Consider the following 21,533-nt stretch of genomic DNA (forward strand, 5'->3'; position numbering starts at 1 on the left):
TTAAGGTACTGGGAAGGGGTCTTCCCAAATCTAGCAATTAAAGCTAGCTTCACACACTCATGATCCATCCTATCCACCTCATCCAACTCCATTACAACAATAGATGCAACAGTGGGTATCCTAGAGAGGAGCCAGGGAAGTAATTGATTCCCTGTCAGACCTTCAATACTATGGTTATATTCAAACATTGCCAACTAATCTAAAATATCAAGCTTAACCTCATACATACCCAACATTTCTTTAGGCATACAGGGTCTCTTAGGACTGGAAGACCTAGAAGACTCTGAGAGAGAAGCATTTTCAAGAGAGAAATCTTTTCATTTCAAGTTCATGATTCAACTCCATTTCTCTGAGTTTCAGTTCTTGATGTTTTTGTTCAGTTTGAACATTTTAACATTTGAATTCCAGTTCAAGCCTCATTTCTTTAGAGCAATGATTTCAGGACTGAGTGTAGGACCTGTGGAGGTCTCACTGATCAAGGGTTGAGGTTGGTGAGCAGGCAACGGAGCCGCGAGACCTACATTAGGAGACACATCTACTTCTTCCAACTCACCATTAACAGACATGGTATCATCCTCAATACTTTCCACATTTGCTAGAGTCAGGTATTTCAGACCCACTCCCTAGACTTTGATTCTTTAACAACTTTTCAACTAATTCAATCTTTTTGCCTTTGGCAGAGAGTTTCCTTTCTTTACAGATGTTGCTTAAATAATCAGCATTGTAACTCAGGAGGGTCTGCTGACTGTGGCTTTCCATATCAGCCATGATTACTAATGCTTTTTAGTGATGTTAGCCTTGTGGTTAGTTGATCCAAGGTAATAGCAGCACTCCAAGTGTAACTACTATACTTTTATCCTCACCGCTGTACACCAGTGCTAGGCAGAATTATATGCAGTACCCTTTGGGAACACTACACACAATTAAGACTACAATTTCACCTTTGGTACACGCCTGTACTACACAGTTATAGTGGTAGTGGTAGCAGTAGCGGAGCAGCCAGACTTATCTCAAGAGTAAGTGAGCATTACAAAGAGTTACACAAAGGACAGAAATTACTATGGTTCATGCAAACACTGACTCAAGGTTTCTAAGTAAAGGAATATATTTTTATTTACTCAACAGTTGTATAACATTTCACTATTCTAAGCAAGTTAAAAATCACAATCATAAATACACCACACCACTTCCCTTATATTCCAGACAAGTTAAGCTCACAAAATGAAGTGGGAGCAAAATGGCACTTCAGCAATTTAAAAGGGAGGGAAAGATAAAGTTATTAGAAATTAGGCAAAACCAACAGGTAAGGACTCAGGGCAATTTGAACAAGAAAGACTACAGTGAGGAGATCAGATAGAAAAAGCTTAGGGCCAAAGTCAAAAGGACAAAAGTCTTTTGCTCAAGATCACACAGTTCAGGGTAGTTTGCAGTAAAGTTCATGGCACAGATTCCGGACGAGGTTGGTTGGTAGAAAAGTTAGTTCAAAGAGAAGAGAAGGACAAGCCCTCGGATGGAGAAAGATTTCAAACACTTTCACCTTGGCTGACCGAAACGGACAACCGGATTTGCACAGCACCTCAAAATGGAGAGGGAGCTGTAGCTGAGGCAGATGTTCCTGGTGGTTCCTACAGGCTCACGGTTCACGAAACGATTGTCGGACTGACACAAAGTGGGAAGACTGGAGGGTCCTGCGCCACCCAGGGAAGAAACCAGCAGCAGAGCAAAAGAAGGAATAAAAGGTGCACTCCTTAAAACCCAAGCAGGGTCCGACCTTCCTGGCTATACGGCTCACTGTAGCTCTGTACAGCGAATTCGACCAGAGGAGGGGTCCTGGCTTGTAGTTTGGGCAAACTGGTTGGTCCCACCAACTCAAAGAATGAAGTTTCCTGGAGGATCTTCTCTGTCGTCGGAGTCGGAGATTCGGACCTGCAGCAGGGCTTCACTGGGTGGCTCAGTCGTGGTAGGGATCCTCTTTTTCCAGTTCCTCATTGGTTCTTTCGTTCCAGTGGTGACTCTGCTCTTCCAGTCCCAGAGACCTGCTTTTTATGCAGGTGTCCCCCATTTATACAGCCTGGCTGTCAATCACACAGCAGGGTGGCTGGCCTGGCAAGGCCAGTCACCTTAGCCAATCGGACAAGAGTGCGACTTGGGTTACCAAGGAAACCCATGGCAGGGGTCCGAAGATCCCTCCCTCACATCCTGCCTACCTAGACTATCAGGCGCCTTAAGGAGGGCTTCTGTGCAGAAGCCTGCGTAAAGACAGCGAACAAAGGATCATCCCAGGTTTGGCGTGCAGAGAAAAAAACGAGAAAGACTTTAACAAAAAGAAATGGTGAATAAACCCAGCCAGAACCAAAATTAATGTATTTGGTGAAGCGGTTTTATGTTCAAGGCTAATATGATAGCCTAAAGCAAGACCATGTTTATATAATATAATCGCGGTAGGAAAGTTAGGGTAGTTACCACTGCCACCAGCCAAGTCTTAATGTTAAGGGAGTGAAACAAGGCTCCAAGAGGCACAGACAAAAAGGGATAAGAATTAACCCTTTCCAATACTCCATGTAAGATGGGGTGTACTGGGTCTGTGGTCTAAAGTGACTATATAAAGTTAATGGCAACTTTACCTGTTTCTGGGGACAGTAGTCAGCCCCAGAAAAATTGAGTCAGACAACCCTGTGTCACTGCACTGAAGGTGCTGTGTAACACACAAAAAAGTGATGCACATGGAGTAGGTGAGGCTCCAGTGCCCAAGATCACACAAAAAGTGAAAAATACATACAACAAAACACATGTAAGAGTGGGAAAAAGGCTCACACTCTTACTAGGTGAATAAAAAAAGCCTAGACTTCCAGAAACGCTGCTGGGGGACTCTTTAGGTAAGGGAAATTAGCCATTTATAAGAATTCTCCTTATAATTTTCTCTCACCGAAAATGTCCCTTTTCATGGCCACCCTCTAAGTATTGAAAATAGATTACATGAAACAGAAACTGCAACAATAGATTACTACATATTAGGTGATCTATGTTATGCAGTTTGTGTTGATGACAAGTAGGGGTAGGGTGAGTGAGTGGGGTAGAGAGGGTGCGGGTAGAGTGTGTGGGGTTACAGAGGGTGGGAGTAGGGTGGGTCTGGTTATAGAGGGTGGGCGTAGGGTAAGTGGGTGAGGGTACTCAGGGTGGAGTACGGTGGGTGAGAGTACAGAGGCTGGGAGTATGTAGGGTGGGGAACTGAGAGTTGGGTTGATTGGGTGGGTGAGAGTAGTGTGGGGCAGGATGAGTTGGATATAAAGGATGGGGTATGGTGGACAGGGGTTTAGAGGGTGGGGATAGGATGCATGGGCAAGGGTGGAAGGTGAGGGAGGGTAGTTGAACAGCATGTGGGGTAGGGTGGGTGAGTGGGGATGGAGAAGATGAGGTAGACAATATTCGGTAGAGTAGGTGCAGGTAGAGAGGGTGCAGGGGGATGCAGGAGGGGGTAGTGAGGGTGAGGTAGGGTGGCAGGACAAACATTTCAAAAGAGTAAATGTAAATACCCCAGGCTTAACTCTGTGTATTCCCATTGAAACTCACCCTAAAGCTATATCCTCAGAATGACATTTTCTATGTGATTTTCAATCAATTCTCTTCTAATATATATATATGCTGTTGGGCTTTGGGACGGGAGTGCGCCAATTTAAGCCAGTCCTGAGTTCCTCAATGCGTTCAATGCACACAGTCTTTGATGATGTCTTCAGTGATTTCATACATAATGTAATTAGTGATGTCACCAGTATAGTTGTGGCCATAGTTGGTCGTATAGTTGTGGCCATGGTATGGTTACATAAAATGGGCACAGCCATAAGCCATGCCCCCAATCATCTGGCCAGTAATATGTGCATAGTGGTTATGTAATAAATATGAACATTGTAAATTGAATAATGTGGTTATAGGGCTTATAAATTGCAATAAGCATCATATTATGTATAGACACTTAGAGTGAGAAAGGTATAATTTGAGCTTTTTCTGTCTTTAAAAAGAGAATATAATTAGTTATAGATTATGAAATACAATTAGTTACAGTTGTGCACATGTTTAATTGGTGTGGACCCTCATAAGCAGTACATTGTATATACTAAGTTTGATACAATATATTTGCTTGTTACACTGTTGTTGTATTCACATATAATAATCATTGGATCATTGTGAAAAATTCCAAGTGGATTCAATAAACCCATACACTGGGCCTCATTCCGAGTATGGCGGTAAGGGATAGCGGCCACCGCTAACGAGAGCGGTGGCGGTAATCCCTTACCGCCATACTCCGAGTTCCCTTAGCGCCATGGTGGTTTTAACACCTGCTTTTAGCAGGCGTTAAAAACCATGGCGCTAAGGGACCTTGATGTTAATTACGCCACCGTAATTTACGGTGGCGTAATTGACGCCTTCCCCACTCCCATTATGCCCTATGGGGCAAGAATGGGAATGGGGAAGGGTAAATGGGGATTGGGGAATTACCGCCCCGCCAACCTTGGAAAGGGGCGGTAATTCCGCCAACCACCAAGGCGCTGCCGGTCCGGGTACGGCGTCAACCAAGGCGTTAATAGCGCCATTGGTTAGCGCCGTACTCGGAATGAGGCCCACTGTGTAAGATTTACATCCCAAGGTGCATCTCAGCAAATAGCAAATACATGGTACACATTTACAGTTTCTGAGAGGTAAATGGTTGGAAAATGTATACAATTTGTGAGACAACTACTTTACCTTTCCTCGTTGCTTTTTTCTTCGGACTACTGAGCATTTTCCTCCCAGGTCAGACACTGGGCCTCATTACAGGTCGGGCGGTCCGGAATTAACAGTGGCGGTTAAGCCGCCGCCACTGTTAATTCCGGACCGCCCGATCCCTACTCCTGCAGGCGGGAGGTGATGTTCCCGCCAGGTGTGGCCTGGCGGGTTTAATACCGCCCGCCTACAGGCGGACGTGGAAACACCAGCACCATCACGAGATGGTGCCGGTGTTTCCACTTCCCCATTCCCATTGAGTCCTAATGGACTCAATGGGAATGGGGATTTACCAAATTCCGCCTCCGGAATTTCCGGGACACCAGGGTCGTAATGCCCTGGTATTTCCGGGAGTCATGGAGGCGGAATGGTAATACGAGTCTGGCGGTAACCGAGCCGGTAAAACCGCCTGGTTACCGCCAGACTCGTAATGAGGCCCATTGTCCATCATGTCTGACCACAGCAGTAGCTGCAACAATGTCATCTGGGTCCCAACAGCATCCCCCCATTTGAGAAAAGAGATAGAACAGGTGCAGTGCAAGTTCTGCAAGAAGGTTATATGCCTTGGACCTTCCAACGTGCCATCACAGAGCTTGAGGCCATCCATCCTTATTCAACACTTAGTACATGTCCACTGGGAGGACATCGATGTGGTCCCATTTTATTGCAGCAAATGTTTAAAAGTGCAAGCAAATAAACCTTTAACCTCAGAGGAAGTTGTGAAAGTGAGGAAGGCAGTAGCCCGAGAGTGGCACACCCTCTACAAAACTAACATTCTACATGGATCAGTGCGCCAAAGCAATGTATTTGCAGTGGAGCACAAGAAAGGAATTCTTCCAGACTTACATTTCAGCAAAACAGAAGTACAGCGCATGACATTGATTAAGAAGATTGCACTGAAGCCAAAGTTGTGGGCAGATGTATGTGTGTTGCTTGTCCACTATATCTTGAATGTGCAGTTTTATCCAAATAGACAGTTTTTCTTTTTAATGAAAAGTAATATCCATAGAAAAGGGAAACTGTTGAAAATGTAGATCTTCTTGAATCTGCAAACAGAAATTTGTAAGAGGGTGAACAAAGGTTGCATCTGTAGTCCTCGGACCACAGCGGCACCCCTCGACCATCCAATGACATTTAGTCGACCTCTGTTAGGTGTGCGTAAGGTAGTCTGTGGTGGTCCCCAGGTGGAGCCGGTGTCATGGCCACAGTCCCCAGAACACAAAAACCACACCATCTAGTGATGGGGCAATGGGGCAATGGGTCACTTGAATCACTTATGTCCCTTTGGCACCCATAAACACAGGGGCCCTGGCTGGACTCAGTCCTGGTGCCTTTGGTGCCAGGCTCATATAGAGATGTGAGCAGGAACACTTTATTTCAGTGCAGGAGTGCTTTTACTTTATTTCAGTGCAGGAGTGCTTTTATTTTACAAGAACTTTCCAGGAGCTGAAAGCCTTTATTCCAGAGAACATCCTCATGTGCTGACTCATCGGGTGTGGCTCCCTAGGCCTGGTCTTCATGTGCTGACTCATCAGGTTTGGCAGGGTCTGGCAGGCAGGCTCAACCTGGTGGGCGTTTGTTTCAGAAGCTCAGCTATATAATCTGCTCCATCCTTAAGGCTGGTGATTTGCGTTACTGTGCACTCGCGTGCAACGTGATGCTCACTGCCGCTTGGACCAGTTTAATTACCTTTGAAACCAGGCGTTCTCCTGCATACTCACCTCCAGGAAACCAGTGCTTCATCGCTTAATCTGCAGACTCATCTCCTTACATCCAGTGATCTTGATCCTGATGCCGCAGCACCGCACTCCGCATCCACAAACTCGAACCCTGCGAAGAAGAAGAAAGACAAGGTTAGAACAGCCATCCTAGGGCCACGCCGCATTTGAACCCCACGCGCCACGTAGTTAACAACTCACCAGCTACTGTACTGCTGCAGCTTCGTTCCTCATTCCCTCTGGCTGCCGCCTTTAGCTCTGTATCGTCTGCCGGGACGTCAACATTACCTGCAAGGGAAGAAACCAAAAGAGCAATTATCAAAAGTGGAACGGACAGCAATACAAGACAACAAACTTTACAATACAACAAAAACAGACGAGGAAAGGCAAAGGCAAACAGGAACATTTTCCTGAAGTATAGTGGCTTAGTCGCAGCCGGACTGGACTACCATGTGCAAGGGACCAGTGAAGGAACTCAGTCCAGATCATACAAGCACCCCTGCCAGAAGCAGCTGGACGGAGTGCTTGCCAAAACTAATCAACATGTGAGCTTTCCAGGGACAGCGCATTCCACGGGTACCACGGTTTGGGAGAAGGGGTCTGGAAGGGGATCAGATGCACAATCTAGCATGCGCACGCCCCCTATTCTCCACACAGGAGCAGTCCCGAGCAGCATCACCTATTACCACCAGTCACCACATAAGTGCAGAGGGCGAAGTCGGACCCGAGCGACCTCACCCCGGGAGGACTGCAACCGTGCCCCAACAGCTCCGCAGAGAACAGGTGAGCATAACGGGTGCCCCTAGACCTGGTGGGTTGAGTTCCACCTCATCTGCAACCCCCAGCTCATGCACTATGGATTCGGAGGCCCTTGTGCGCACAAGAGGAAAGCTCTGCTTCTTTGGGGAATCAACACTCAAAGAGAGCAGACAAAAAGCATATGAAGGTAAGGGCAGAAGACTCCCAAAGTGCCATTACCATTAATTTTGCCTTCACCATCAACACCCAGCTCTGTGCTGCACGTCCTGCAAATGGAAGGGGAATACGGAAGGGCGCCGATGAGCCATATCACTGGGAGGGCTTCCACCGGGGCACTGCTGTCTTCTAACTTACCTCAGGAGAGATTGGTGGCTGACCAGGAATCAAGGTCTATGGATGCAGGCGATGCAGCATTTAGAAAGCTAGCACAAAAGCTTGCCTCAGGGCGGGACTCATGTGTAGCCTCCGCCAAGAGTTTGGAGGAGAAGGTATTGCCCACAATCTCACGAACTGCCACCTGGTTCAGCTAGCAGTGACTTGGAAAGGGGGCATAAAGAAATGAGAGGGCGTACTGGTGAAACTGAAAAAGGAAGTAGAGGCCAGAGTATGTGGCCTGGGGAGAAGATGGGGTCTCTCTGCCAGACAGCCCAGCAGAATTGGAAACTCTGGGCCCACTCAGAGGTGGACAGTGATTGGATGACGAGGAAATGCTTCTTTTTAAGGAAACCTTTGGGGAACAGGGAGGAGTCTGTGGGCAATAAGATAGCCGACCGAGTACTCTTGGAGTCAGTGGCAGCGGTTGAGTGGGATTTGTACCATGCTCTGAAGGTGAGGAACCGTGAGACGGGCAGTAGTATGAAAATACATATCAACTCAAATAAGGTGTTCCCACTGCTGCCATAACTGTGACTGAAATCGCTATTTTACAGTGAGGGACGACCAACTTCCAGGAGTTTCTGCATGGTATGAACATAGGAACAATCATGAAGATGTGATGGCAGATCGGGGGTTAGCCCAGAAGGACCCCCTACCCTCTGACGTCAGTAGTGAGTGGTCTCGAGATGGCGGAAATGCTTTGAGGGAGCACTCTAAATCTGCTTGTGTGAGCGCAGCTCTAGAGGAGCTCTACCTCCCTGTGAGCAAATCACCAGGTCCTCTGTCCACTACCATCAATAACAAGGAGGTATTGAAACTGCACTCCACGTGGAATTATCCACCTGAGGAAGGGAGCCGCCTCTGGAAGGTGGCAGAAAACAGGACTCACCCGCTGGTGGGCCATTAATACTCCAATCCCCAGATGAAGGAAGACTTCAGGAAGACGTGTTGGTTGATCATCTGACCTGTAGAGAGCCTTCGGGAAGACCAACATATGGGAGGACTCAAAGCCCGAAGCCTTCACAACTGTCCTCTTCATCCACTTCCTCGGAATGTTCAGGACCTGCATAAGGTTATATAATCTTGGGGGCAGCCTATTGCAAAAGAAAATAAAGGAGGTTTAACTTTAATCATGTCAAGTTAAATCAAAGAGAGGTAATGGGGGGTGGCCGCTTGGATCCAGTAATGATGTCAATATTGAACATCTCAATGGCTGCATTTTAAAAATGATATGAGGCACTGAATGACCTTAAAGGACATTCCACAATGTTGGCTATGATGCACACCAAGCTAATTTTCTTGGAAGGTTTCGAGATGTTAGCCCAAGACGCATATGAAGAAATTCTGTAGGCTAATGCAAATTCCCTAAAATCGACTTTGTAATCAGTGATCGGGGAAGGAAACAGGAGGAAAACACCAGGGCAAGAATATGGGGAAATGAGTACTCTTCCTCACGTCCAGGTGGTAAGAGTTGAGAGTACGGAGTCTGGGTGCACCAAACCCCTGGTCGGGGATGAAACAATCCCTGCACTGTGCATGAGTGAGGAGATGGCACCCCTGACTTCTCAGGGCTTGGCAGTGGGAACATTGATGGAGATACAAAAGTCTGGGAGGCAGTTAAAGGGTTGCTGTGACTGCTTGGGCCGCTCAGAGATGTGGAGACACAGAATAACTTAGTGGAGGAAGTTGTGGATGCTTCCCATAAAGGATACCCTATTTTTGGGAAGAAAAAGCTTAAAAGGCAAGTCTTGAGATGCCTGCAACCCCACCTATGAAAGAACTCAAGAAATGAGCCCCCTGGTAAAAAAAAGGGGTCAAATGGAGCAAGAAAATTCTTGAGGAATCTATCTCTCTTCGGAGGAGAAAACAGTCTGCGAGGGGCTTGGGCATTAAAGAAGGTCTGCAAGGAAGCTCTTTGACTGATGTGCAACAGGGGGGGAGATTTCAGATGGAGAGGTGTCCTCATCGGCCTCAGTCAAACTCCTCCTAAGTTTATCTCAGACTTCGTGGAAGGATCAAGCGCAGGAAGGTGAACTGACTGGATCAATTAGATCAACGCGATTGGAGCAGTACAAATAAGCGCCATGCACCATAAAAGCTACAACAGAGAGGGGGTGCTTGGTGGCATGTATGGACACTGCTCCAGGACAGGAGGAAGTGGGTGGAGCCGCTCCACAAACAGAAACAGCCAGCAAGACCGGAACAAGTGGGCAAATTGATTCCTCAAATTCACCATCGAGTATTATGGAACCCTTCCTGACATTGGAGCAAAAGCGTAATGCCTTATTGGCACATAAAGCTGGGCTACCAAAGCAGTCTTATGCAGGCTCCAGATCCAAAGCCTAAGCATTAGAACTGAACTCAACCAGCACCAAGAGTGGAGGGTCTTCGGGTGATTTAATGGGGAGTACTGACAGTGCCTTAGAAATAAAGGCATTAGCAAACCAACAAAACCCCCAAGAGCTTCAAACTCCTCCGAACCAGGTGGGCTGTTTGATCATTGGTCTAGAGAAAGATTTGCTAACTTCACTCAGACGTGGAAGGGTGCTTCAGAGGTTTGTGACCTAAGGCTTCAATGAAACTCAAGAACGGCATTCATTTGGAACGTCTGTTCACTGTGCCAGAGGGCCTTATTTTGAACAGGCACAAGATGTTAAAACTTTTTCACTGCATCCCGAAACTGAGGCCTGTTGAAACTTGGGACATTGACTTGGTGGCCTTCCCATTCGAAAACTGTGCAGATAAAGTGAACATATACTTGTCTAGCCATGCAAAGGGGCTGTTAGTAGATGAGGCTGTGGGACCCTTCTCACTGGTTTTTGACATTACAAACTTGACCACCTGGGGGAGTGAGGCTATGCTACAGGGTTTGGAGATAAGGGGGGCCCAGGGATCGGTGGGAGGGGTGGCCCTTGTAAAGTAGAGGGTGTACAGCCCCCATCCACAGGAAGGAGGCTTGGACAGAGGGTACAGAGGAGTCACATCACGGTAGGGCCTTGATGGGGAACAACCACCTTAAAGGCCTCCCTGAAAGGGAGGCCCAACCTGGAGATCTTGTCATAACAATTGAGGTCCCGCAGAAGCAACAGTGGAAGGTTATTGCTAGAGATACGCTAAATAGAGGTCTCACAGATCATACCTCGTGAGCATGGATCTCGGAGGCCCTGAGGGTTATAAAAACTAATGAAGTAGCATGAAATGTTAACAAGGGAAGGTGAAATTATCCTAATTTCATGGAACACTCAGGGCTAAAAGCATTTTTTTGGCCTAGGAGTCCCCGACCCAAGTAAAGCCTCGATTATATGTTTACAGGAAACCTGGTTATCTAATGGAAGGTTGCTCTGTCACCCTCAACTCAGCCATAACGGGGCCTAAAGGGAGACCATCATCGGACTTACTGATGGCGGTAGAGTTGGGTGGCAACCTTTCGGTGTTGGGGTTTGAACATCCAGGGACATACATACAGATGGTTTCTAATAAAGTGGCCAACAACCAAAGCAAGTATGTCTATATATTTAAAAAAAACAGGTGAGAAAGGTGCAGAGTTATTTATGGACACTTTTGCTGATACCCTAAATAAATGCTTGGAAACATATCCTGGTTCCGAGGTCATAGTGTGTTGTGACTTTAACATTGCGGATTTTGAGGCAGAGGGAGGCAAAGGGGGGGGGATTTGGAGTCCAAAAGGGGGTTGTGGGCACAAGAAAGCCAGATGAGAAACTTCACAAACTGAATGGCCAGGTGGAGGGTGACATCCTGGGAAAATCCACATGCAAATGTCAATGGAAGCACAGGTTAATTGTTTGTGACCGAGAGGTTTCTGAAACATGTTAGAAGCTTTGAAGTCAGAGGCACAGAAAGAAGCGGTCATAATGTCTTAACTGTACGATGACTGATAGACTTGACTGCCCCTAAAGAAACCTTTGCCCATGCCCTGGAGGTTAATCACGGTTGTTACAGATTATGAATGCCAGCAAGAGAAATTGAGGCCCTACACATAAAACTATGGGGGAATGAGAGAGGCACCTTAGGTCTGACCTCTGGGGAGGATATTCATTATCCCAACTCTTGCTGGAATTCTTTTCTGTAGTGGGGAGGTCAACTAAAACTGAAGTAGTTGCCAAAAATACATAAAGTGCGGACATCATGAAAGAAAAGAGGTCCCTCAGAGCCGATTTTAGGCATATTCAATCAGCAAAGGGAAATTTAATGGGAGTGAAGCAGCAAAAAAGTTGCCAACAATATCATAACTGGCTGAGGTCATACAAGTGGAGATTGAACCAGGCTGACTCCAAACCCATGGTAGCCCAGATGGGAAATATAAATGTAGCCGAGATGTGGAAGTTGATCATATTGGTGGGGTCGGATTTTAGAGCTATCCAGGTAAATGCGGTACCTGAGCAGAGATGTATGGATCACTTCACTGACCTTTTCAGGACTCAGTGTGAGGGGGCTGGGATGCCCCAAGAGCTTGATACATACTCATGGGCCTTGGGATTTAACAGGGATGACATACTTGACTTAATATCCAAGGCAAGCAACTCCAGAGCCCCGGCCCCAGACGGCCTGACTAATGTCATGCTTAAGGCAGAGTCTGGACCATGGGCTGATTTCTTGGAAGTCCTTTATCGAAAGATTGGGAAATTGGGAAAGGTCCTGGACACTTGGAAAACTTCCATAATAGTACTGATCTTCAAAAAGGGCACTCCTGACAATCCGGCCTATCGCCTTGCTGGATGTCATTGGAAATATCTATGCGGCATCACTGCTGAAGAGTTTGAGGCAGTGGATTTTGGATTTGGCAAGCTTTGACCTCTATCAATCAGGCTACGTCAAGCACGTGGGAACCTCTCTAAATGTATTCCTGCTGAATATTTTGAAGGCAAGAGCCCTGATGAACAAAAAAACAATATAGCTGGACTCATAGACCTCAAATAGGCTTTCAATTTGGTTGATCATCAGTTGTTATGGGACAAGTTAAGGAGGGGTGGCTGCCCGGATGTCCTGATCTGAGCAATACAGTTTCTCTACTCTGGGAAAAGCGTGAGAGTAAGACTAGATGTTAAAGGTCGTCTCTCGGAGTCGACAGTGATAAGGTGTGGTCTTAAGCATGGGTGCCCTTTGGCCCCACAACTGTTCAACTTTTTCATATCGGATGTGGTTTTACAACTGGATAAGGAAAGATCGTTCCCACACAGGCTCAATGGATGATGCGTGGTTCATTTGCTCTACGCAGATGATTTGGTCTTAATTGACCAAACATCCATGGGCCTCCAACGTCAGGAGTACAGGAGTATGTGAAAATCAGCAAACTCAGGATCAGTGTCCCAAAGACAAAAATTTGAATCCTGGAGTCAGTAGTGGGGAGGAATTATTTCCTCATAATTATCTGAAGGAGATATATCAACTGCCAGATCAGTAACTGAATTGTTGCGTGCTAGCTTCCAACCTTACTCCATTTCTTCACCTTTCTCCAAAAATAACATATACCTCAAATGTCCTCACATAACAGTCTGTATGAACTCTTCAACCCCTAAAACTGCTAATGAGACAGTTCTTTCCCAGTAAAATGTAAAAGGAATGCCACCATCCAATACCATAACACCTTTCAACATGTAGCTTGGAACTTCCAATGAAATAATCACTTCAGACTACTATTTTTATTCGAGAAAAATCGGGTACTTATAACTTAGCCTTATAGCCGCAGCTATTCTGTACCTGTGGCTGCCATGACAGTTATAGCTGTGGCTATACCATCCCACCAAAGTACATGACGTCCCATTTGCTTGCCTGTACCCTCGAGTATTAGCCCACGTCATGTATAGCCACGGATACTGCAAAGAAAAAATATACCTGCAGCTACAAGCACAGGGAGTAGGCAAATTGAAACTGCATCACAGAAACAAAGACTATGCCTGAGCAGGAAGGATAGTGAACATCATGCGGAGGGGGAAAGCTCATTTTGGGGTGTGGGGTGCTGAAGGAAAGTATAAAGAGTATATTGAATGTTTACGGAGAAAGAAAATACCCATTGTTTTACTTTCCGCTTATAGCCACAGCTACACGGCAGGGTACCCATCATCAATGCAGCTATGAAAGAATTTTTTTTTAGAAGGCTTTTCTTTACACATACTGCATAATATGGATCATATAATGGTTATTGATCCACTTATAGTCAGTGTTTTTTATGGTCTACTTTTATAACTGAAACTTGGCCCTTAAAAGGGCCATTTTGGCAGAGACGGAAGGAGGAGGGTGGAACTGGGAAGGGAAGAACATTAGGATTCACACATGCAACAATGCCAGGATTTGGAGAAATAGCTACACCCAGCCATTAGGATGTATCTGCGTGTTACCCACTGACCAATCGGATTGTCCGCGCCTGCACATGAACTATAGCTGTGCAACAGGAAACTCAGGCAGGTACGTGGCCATGTGCATTCACGCCTTTCGCGCCGCCAAATTTGATTGTGCGCTCTGGTGACGCGAACACACATGACTCATAGCTGCGTCAATGAGAATAGCCAATTGGGTAATGTGGCACATTCATGCGGCTATGCCTAGGCACAATGACATATCCACACTTATGCCATTGACCAATCGAATTGTATGACATATAGCCACTGCAACAGGAAAACAAATCAGACAGCAGTGTATGTTAATGTGGCTATGCGCATTTGTGCATTCTGCGCCGGTCAATGGGATTGTGCGCTCCGGTAACACGAACATACATGACTCATAGCAACGTCAACAGGAATAGAAATTGGGTAATGCAGTGATTTAACGCAGCTATGCCCAGGAGCAATGATGTATCCAAGCCTATGCCATTGACCGACTAGATTGGGTGCTGCCGTAACTCACAGACACATGACTCATAGCCGCATCTACAGACCCGGATTTCTGTTGGCTTATGCTGTAGACATGTTTACAGGTGGCACGCTTTCATATTGACGCAAATATAAATCATGCTGCTTGATTGGTTGGTGGGTGTAACTGCCGTTATTCATCACACCCAAAGACAACTCCTTTTCTTTTCCTCATTGCTTTTACTTCAGACTACTGAGCAGGTTGTCTGTAAAGTAGAAGGTTTTTTAGAAAACTCCTCATTTTTTCCCCATCCTTTTTTCCCCCCTTTGTCCATTTGCCTCTTTCCTTTGTCCTGTCATTTATTCTTTTTGTCAGTTCATTATTTTAGTTAGTTGTTTTATTTTTTTTAAATATTTTTATTTTTAGTTGCATAGTCCTTTTTGTCGTGTCTTTTTTGATTTTATTACACTTTCCTCCCAGGTCAGACATTGTCCACCATGTCTGACCACAGCAGTAGCAGCGATGATATCATCTGGTTCCTGACACCACCCGCCGCAAATAATTGTGCGGGAGGAAAAAAACTGCAGACAGCTGGAGGTACTTCATGGTGGAGCAGCACCATTCAAGGAAAGAGATTGAACGGTGCAGTACACGTTCTACAGATGGTTCTTTGCCATGGACCTTTGAAAGTGCCATCGCAGAGCTTCGGGACATCTTACCTCATTCAACACTTAGTCCGAGCCCACTGGGATGACATTGATGAGGACTACCAAAATGCTCATGAGCAATACAAAATAAAAGCACATGGGCCTAACTCGGTATGGGCTCGAACACCTGCCGTGCCATCAACCTCTGCACCAGCGACCACCACCGTAACCTCTGCACCATCCACTTCCACCATACCTTCCACAACCTCCACCAGGGCCCGACCTCCCCTACTTATGCCCAGACTGTGATCTGAAGGAGTGCAACATTTTGTGCTGTAAATGCCACAATATGATAACGGTGGGAGATGCCACCATAGATGGCTTGGCATGGGCCATTTCAGAACACTAGGCCCACTGCCACTAGGACTATTCTTTTAAGTGGCAATTCACCCCCTGTATGTCAAAAATAAAAATTAAAAAAACTCCCCCAAAAAATAAATGCAAATAAAAATATGTTCCCTTTTTTTACCCATTGTTTGATGTGTACCCTAATGCTCTTCCCTTCCCAGTCCCACCCTCCTCCTTCCCTCTCACCGAAAATTTCCCTTTTCAGTGCCACCCTCTAAATTATAAAGATACATTAATGAAACAGAAACTGCAACAATAGATTACTACATATTAGGTGATCTATGCTATGCAGTTTGTGTTGATGACAAGTGGGGTAGGGTGAGTGGGTGGGGTAGAGAGGGTGCGGGTAGAGTGTGTGGGGTTACAGAAGGTAGGAGTAGGGTGGGTGTGGTTAGAGAGGGTGGTGGTAGGGTAAGTGGGTGAGGGTACTCAGGGTGTAGTAGGGTCTTTTGAGAGTACAGAGGCTGGGAATATGTTGGGTGGGGAACTGAGAGTTGGGTTGGTTGGGTGGGTGAGAGTAGTATGGGTCAGGATGGGTTGGATATAAAGGGTGGGGGTATGGTGGACAGGGTAGCAAGGGTGGGGGTAGGATGCATGGGCAAGGGGGAAGGTGGGGGAGGGTGGATGAACAACAGGTGGGGTAGGGTGGGTGAGTGGAGATGGAGAGGATGAGGTAGAGAATATTGTATAGAGTGAGTGCGGGTAGAGAGGGTGCAGGGGGATGGCAGGAGGGGGTAGAGTGGGTGGGGTAGGGTGGCAGGACAAACATTTCAAAAGAGTAAATGTAAATACCTCAGGCTTAACTCTGTGCATTCCCATTGAAACTCACCCTAAAGCTATATACTCATAATACCATTTCCTATGTGATTTTAGATCCATTCTCTTCTAAAATATATATATATATATGCTGTTGGGCTTCGGGACGGGAACACGCCAAGTTAAGCCAGTCCTGAGTTCCCCAATGCGCTCAATGCACACAGTCTTTGATGATGTCATCAATGATTTCATACATAATGCATAAGTGATGTCACCAGTATATTTGTGATAGAACACAAGTAAGTTCCCAGTTGGGGAATTCCCGTCCCCTGCACACTATCAATGGCTAGAGTAGCCCAGTAATTTTAGAATAGTAGAAGTAGGTATTTAGTAAAGGTAAATATTACAATTAAAGTCACTGTCTTCTTTAAGGGTCTATCGGTCAGATATGACCCTGAGTACACCATTCACAAAGTCTTTTTGTTCTTTTTCAAAGATGATTTATTCCAAATATAAGTGCCCAACGCGTTTCGAGATACAATCTCTTCATCAGGGGCTGTGCGCTGAATACATTTTCATTTTCATTTTTCAAATATCTACAAATATTCCACAAAAAAGTACAAATTAGTAAATCTAAATTATCCCAAAGAAAGGTTGTAGCTTATCGTGTTAATATTCTAACCAAGTTCAAATTGTGCAGTCAGAGAAACAGATGCAATCATCTTCCATAAAACCCAATCAGGTTTCTTGTTGGTAAGAACAATTAGAGAGACATAACACATATAGATATTTTTACCATTATTAAGTCATCATTTTCAATTTCAAATATGGTTCATCCTTGTGAGAACAGTAAAGGAATTATTGACAAAAATCAGCCTAAAACCCATGTCAATAGAGATAAACAAACGGGCAGACATTGTTATAATAAAACGTACCATATGTTGATAAGGAAGTATTCCTAAGAAGTAAATAGCAAATGAGCCGTCTGCCAATTGAAATGGCTTGCAATTAGTCTACCTAAGGAGTGTGAAAGAAAAGAAAGGAAAAGGTACCTCAGTTTGAACCAATGTATTGGTATAATAAATGACAAGGAGCAAGAGGTTAGCATACTTACTAGAGTATGGTATAAGGCCCGGTTCCCAAACTAAGTGTGGAAAAAACGGCCGTGAGTGTCTTGCTAAAGCATGTAGGCAGAAAGTCAGTTTTCCTCTGTACAAAAAACAGGGTAAAAGTAAACCAATGTCAATTCTCAGGGCTAAGGGTATGTCTAAATGAAGTGAAAAATAGAGCCTCTGGGTACTTACAATGGCTTGCTATACGAGTAGTTCGATTCCAGCCGTGTAAAGAGCTAGACAATATGGCGGTATAAATGTACATCATGTACGTGACGTCATCACGTGGTTTACGCATGTGACGTCACAAATGTCAACAAATATTTCAGTGGATACACAAAGTGGGGTGTTGTACAAGATCTGTAAGCACAAGCAGCATGTAAGGTACTGAAGAACTCGTGTTTATTGATGTATATACAAGAGAATCCCGGGGTGGGGAGCGTATGATGGAACTAAAGGTGATGGGTAATGGGGATACCCTGGAAAACGGGAATCCTGTTGGTCTCTGTTAAAAGAGGATAAGATGGATGGGGTAAAAGGATTACACTGAAGGGTTCCTAGGATGTGTAAAATCATATTTTTAGAGCCGACTGATCCTGTCTCCTAAACCGGAGTGCACAATCTAATCAGGCACTTGCCAATATACAAGTAATATTTGTGGACATAGTTGGTCGTATAGTTGTGGCCATGGTATGGTTACATACAATGGGTACAGCCATAGGCCATGCCCCCAATCATCTGGGCAGTAATATGTTCACGGTGGTTATGTAATAAATATGAACATTGTAAATTGAATAATGTGGTTATAGGGCTTACAAATTGCAATACGCATCATATTATGTTTAGACACTTAGATATAGTGACAAAGGTATAATTTGAGCTTTTCTGTCTGTAAAAAAGAGAATATAATTAGTTATAGATTATGAAATACAATTAGTTACAGTTGTGCACATGTTTAATTTTATTGACCCTCAAAAGTAGTACATTGTATGTACTAAGTTTGATACAACATATGTGCTTGTTACAATGTTGTTTTATTCACATATAATAATCATTGGGTCATTGGGAAAAAATCCAAGTGGATTCATAAAACCAATACACTGTCTAAGATTTACATCCCATGGTGCATCTGAGCAAATAGCAAATCCATGGTACCCATTTACAGTTTCTGAGAGGGAAATGGTTGGAAAATGTATACAATTTGTGAGACAACTATTTTACCTTTCCTCGTTGCTTTTTCTTCGGACTACTGAGCATTTTCCTCTCAGGTCAGACATTGACCATCATGTCTGACCACAGCAGTAGCAGCAACAATGTCATCTGGGTCCCAACATCGTCCCCCCATTTGAGAAAAGAGATAGAACAGGTGCAGTGAAAGTTCTGCAAGAAGGTTATATGCTTTGGCCCTTCCAACATGCCATTGCAGAGCTTGAAGCCATCCATCCTTATTCAACACTTGGTACATGTCCACTAGGAGGACATCGATGTTGTCCCATTATATTACAGCAAATGTTTAAAAGTGCATGCAAATAAACCTTTAACCTCAGAGGAAGTTGTGAAAGTGAGGAAGGCAGTAGCCTGAGAGTTGCACACCCTCTACAAAACTAACATTCTACATGGATCAGTGCACCAAAGCAATGTATTTGGAGTAGAGTACAAGAAAGGAATTCTTCCAGACTTACATTTCAGCAATACAGAAATACAGTGCATGCCATTGATTAAGAAGATTGCACTGAAGCCAAAGTTGTGGGCAGATGATGTGTGTTGCTTTTCTACTATATCTAGAATGTGTTCATTTTTGCAATGTTATCCAAATAGACAGTTTTTTTCTTTTTATTGAAAAGTAATATCCATAGGAAAAGGGAAACAGTTGAAAATGTAGATCTTCTTGAATCTGCAAATAGAAATTTGTAAGAGGGTGAACAATAGTTTAAGATAGACTATACTCTGAATCACAGGACAAATGCATTCTCAGAGTTTCCACTGCAAATAAACCTGTAAATATTTATGGACACTTACTTTCAACTTCAGCCATAGAGTCAGCATGTGCACAGTGTGGGTTCTGCAATCAGAATGGCAAAAGTCTCCAAAATGGTGCTAAGGATACGTTTCAAGAATCAATTGCACAAAAAGAGGACTATGTTAAGAAAACTACTAAAATGGCTGACACATTTTCACTGCCACCTATCACAGGTAAGTACACAATTGCAACAGTAACACCAACCAATTACAGACATCAAAACACAGACATCATGTATGTCCACTCATACTATTAGTAGAAATACAAACTACAAGTAATGTTCCTGCCAATAGAAAAAGACTGAATATATCATGGCTGGTTTTAAATCTGAGTGCCTGATTGGATTCAATTGTACTCCAAATTTGTTGAAATACTACACTCATTGTAGCCCAAAACAGTCCTTTTTAAGGACTTAGTATTAAATATATATGCAAAGCATATAAAAACATACACAATTTTTTTCGTAACCATTATTTCATAACTGCGACAACGAGATGCTATGGAATAGGCTGACTGGCCGTAGACACCCACGTACATTTTTGCAAAACACACATTGCCATGGTTTCAAAGTTCAAATGGCACAATGATAGAGGTGAGAGCACGGAATCAGAAAGACATTTGTGTGGTCTGACATCCTCGGAATAATATGATTATTGCACAAACATTTGTGGCTAAATAACCATGGCTATTCTACATAACCGGGTGTACAAGAACAAGCAATCAGCTGGCGTGGTACATTAACATGGCTAGTCCTAGGCATGATGCTGAATACCTGCGCGTATACCAACAATCAATGAAATCAGTTATTACCATTTTGTCATAGCCGCGGCTATTGCTATCCCCACATCTGTGCCACCTCCCCCCAGTCACCTGAAGTTATTACTGTAATGCAGTTTCAGTTGAAATGTTGGCTAGCCACGGGTATATCCCAGGTTGTAGCCAGCACAATGATGAATACCCGCGGGTATGCCAACAACCAATGAAGCTAGATAATTCTCTGTTATAGCCATGGTTATTGGCAATAACTGCAACAAAAATTGTGTCCCTACTCTCCAAGGACCTCACGAAGGGCCCCCACATCTGAGCCAGCTCCCTCAACCCACCTGATGGCCTGAACACCTCCCGTCCCTCTCTCATTCCCCTGAAACACATAATTTCTGAAGCGCAGTTTCAATTGAAGTGTCAGATAGCTACATTTATACCCCAGGTTATATCCGAGTGAATGCAACACATGTCTAAGCCTCATTTTGCAAACTTGGTCTCTAGCCCCCTTTCCAACTTCCATATTTCACTTGGTGTCCTCTTGCCCCCCCCCTCTAGACTATTGGAATTTGCATGTTTGTTTATCAGCAAATTACTTTTTTCTGTGTTTTATTTTCCGATACCCTCGCCTAGGACCTGGAGTATAACCACAGCTACCTCTTGCATTGAGAAAAAGCTGTTTCGTTTATAAACACCCTGTTTCTTGGCAATTTACCTGAGATACAACTATCTATGGCAGGAGAAGGGGGCACCCCCTTTTCTGTCAAATACTGAAAAAAGTACTGGACAGAATTACCTCAATCCACAAAATGATTGCGTGCCAAGGCTTCATGGCCGAGTTGTTTCAGACCTTGTACAAATCTGTCCTGCGGTGTGTGCGGTGCTATCCAGTCATAATTTCCCTTTTTTGTCTATCGGGAAATGACTGCTGAGTAGGCCAAAACTGCCTTGCTGTGATATTTTTATCTCTTGACTACTTAATGCAGATTGTGCCACAACCGTCAAGTGCCATAATTCATTGACGTAAATGTTTCCCACAAATATGCTAGAGTGACCAGTGCAGCAATGGATCCCTAACCAACCAAGGGTCCTCCCACTGAGAACTCGTTTTTGAATAATGGATCAAAATAGTGCATTTTGCAGCACACTTGAATTGTGTTTTAAAAGACAGTTTGAAATTGGTTTTGTAAGGTAACTCATAAAAGAATCCAATAGATGCAAGTCACCAAAAAGGCACATGGGCATTTCCCAACACAGTTTCATGATTCCTTTTCCCACAACATACCAGTATAAAAACATGCAATTGAAAGAAAAGGCAAAGCCTGCTTCACATAATTTGGCAGAGCCAAAAATAATACTTCAACACAAATTGTGTCTTAGAAAAGTGTATTTTGCATGCCCTTTTCTGAGA

This window comes from Ambystoma mexicanum, chromosome 11, assembly GCF_040938575.1.
Source record: "Ambystoma mexicanum isolate Mex_15411 chromosome 11, UKY_AmexF1_1, whole genome shotgun sequence".
NCBI classification, from domain to species: Eukaryota; Metazoa; Chordata; class Amphibia; order Caudata; family Ambystomatidae; genus Ambystoma; species Ambystoma mexicanum.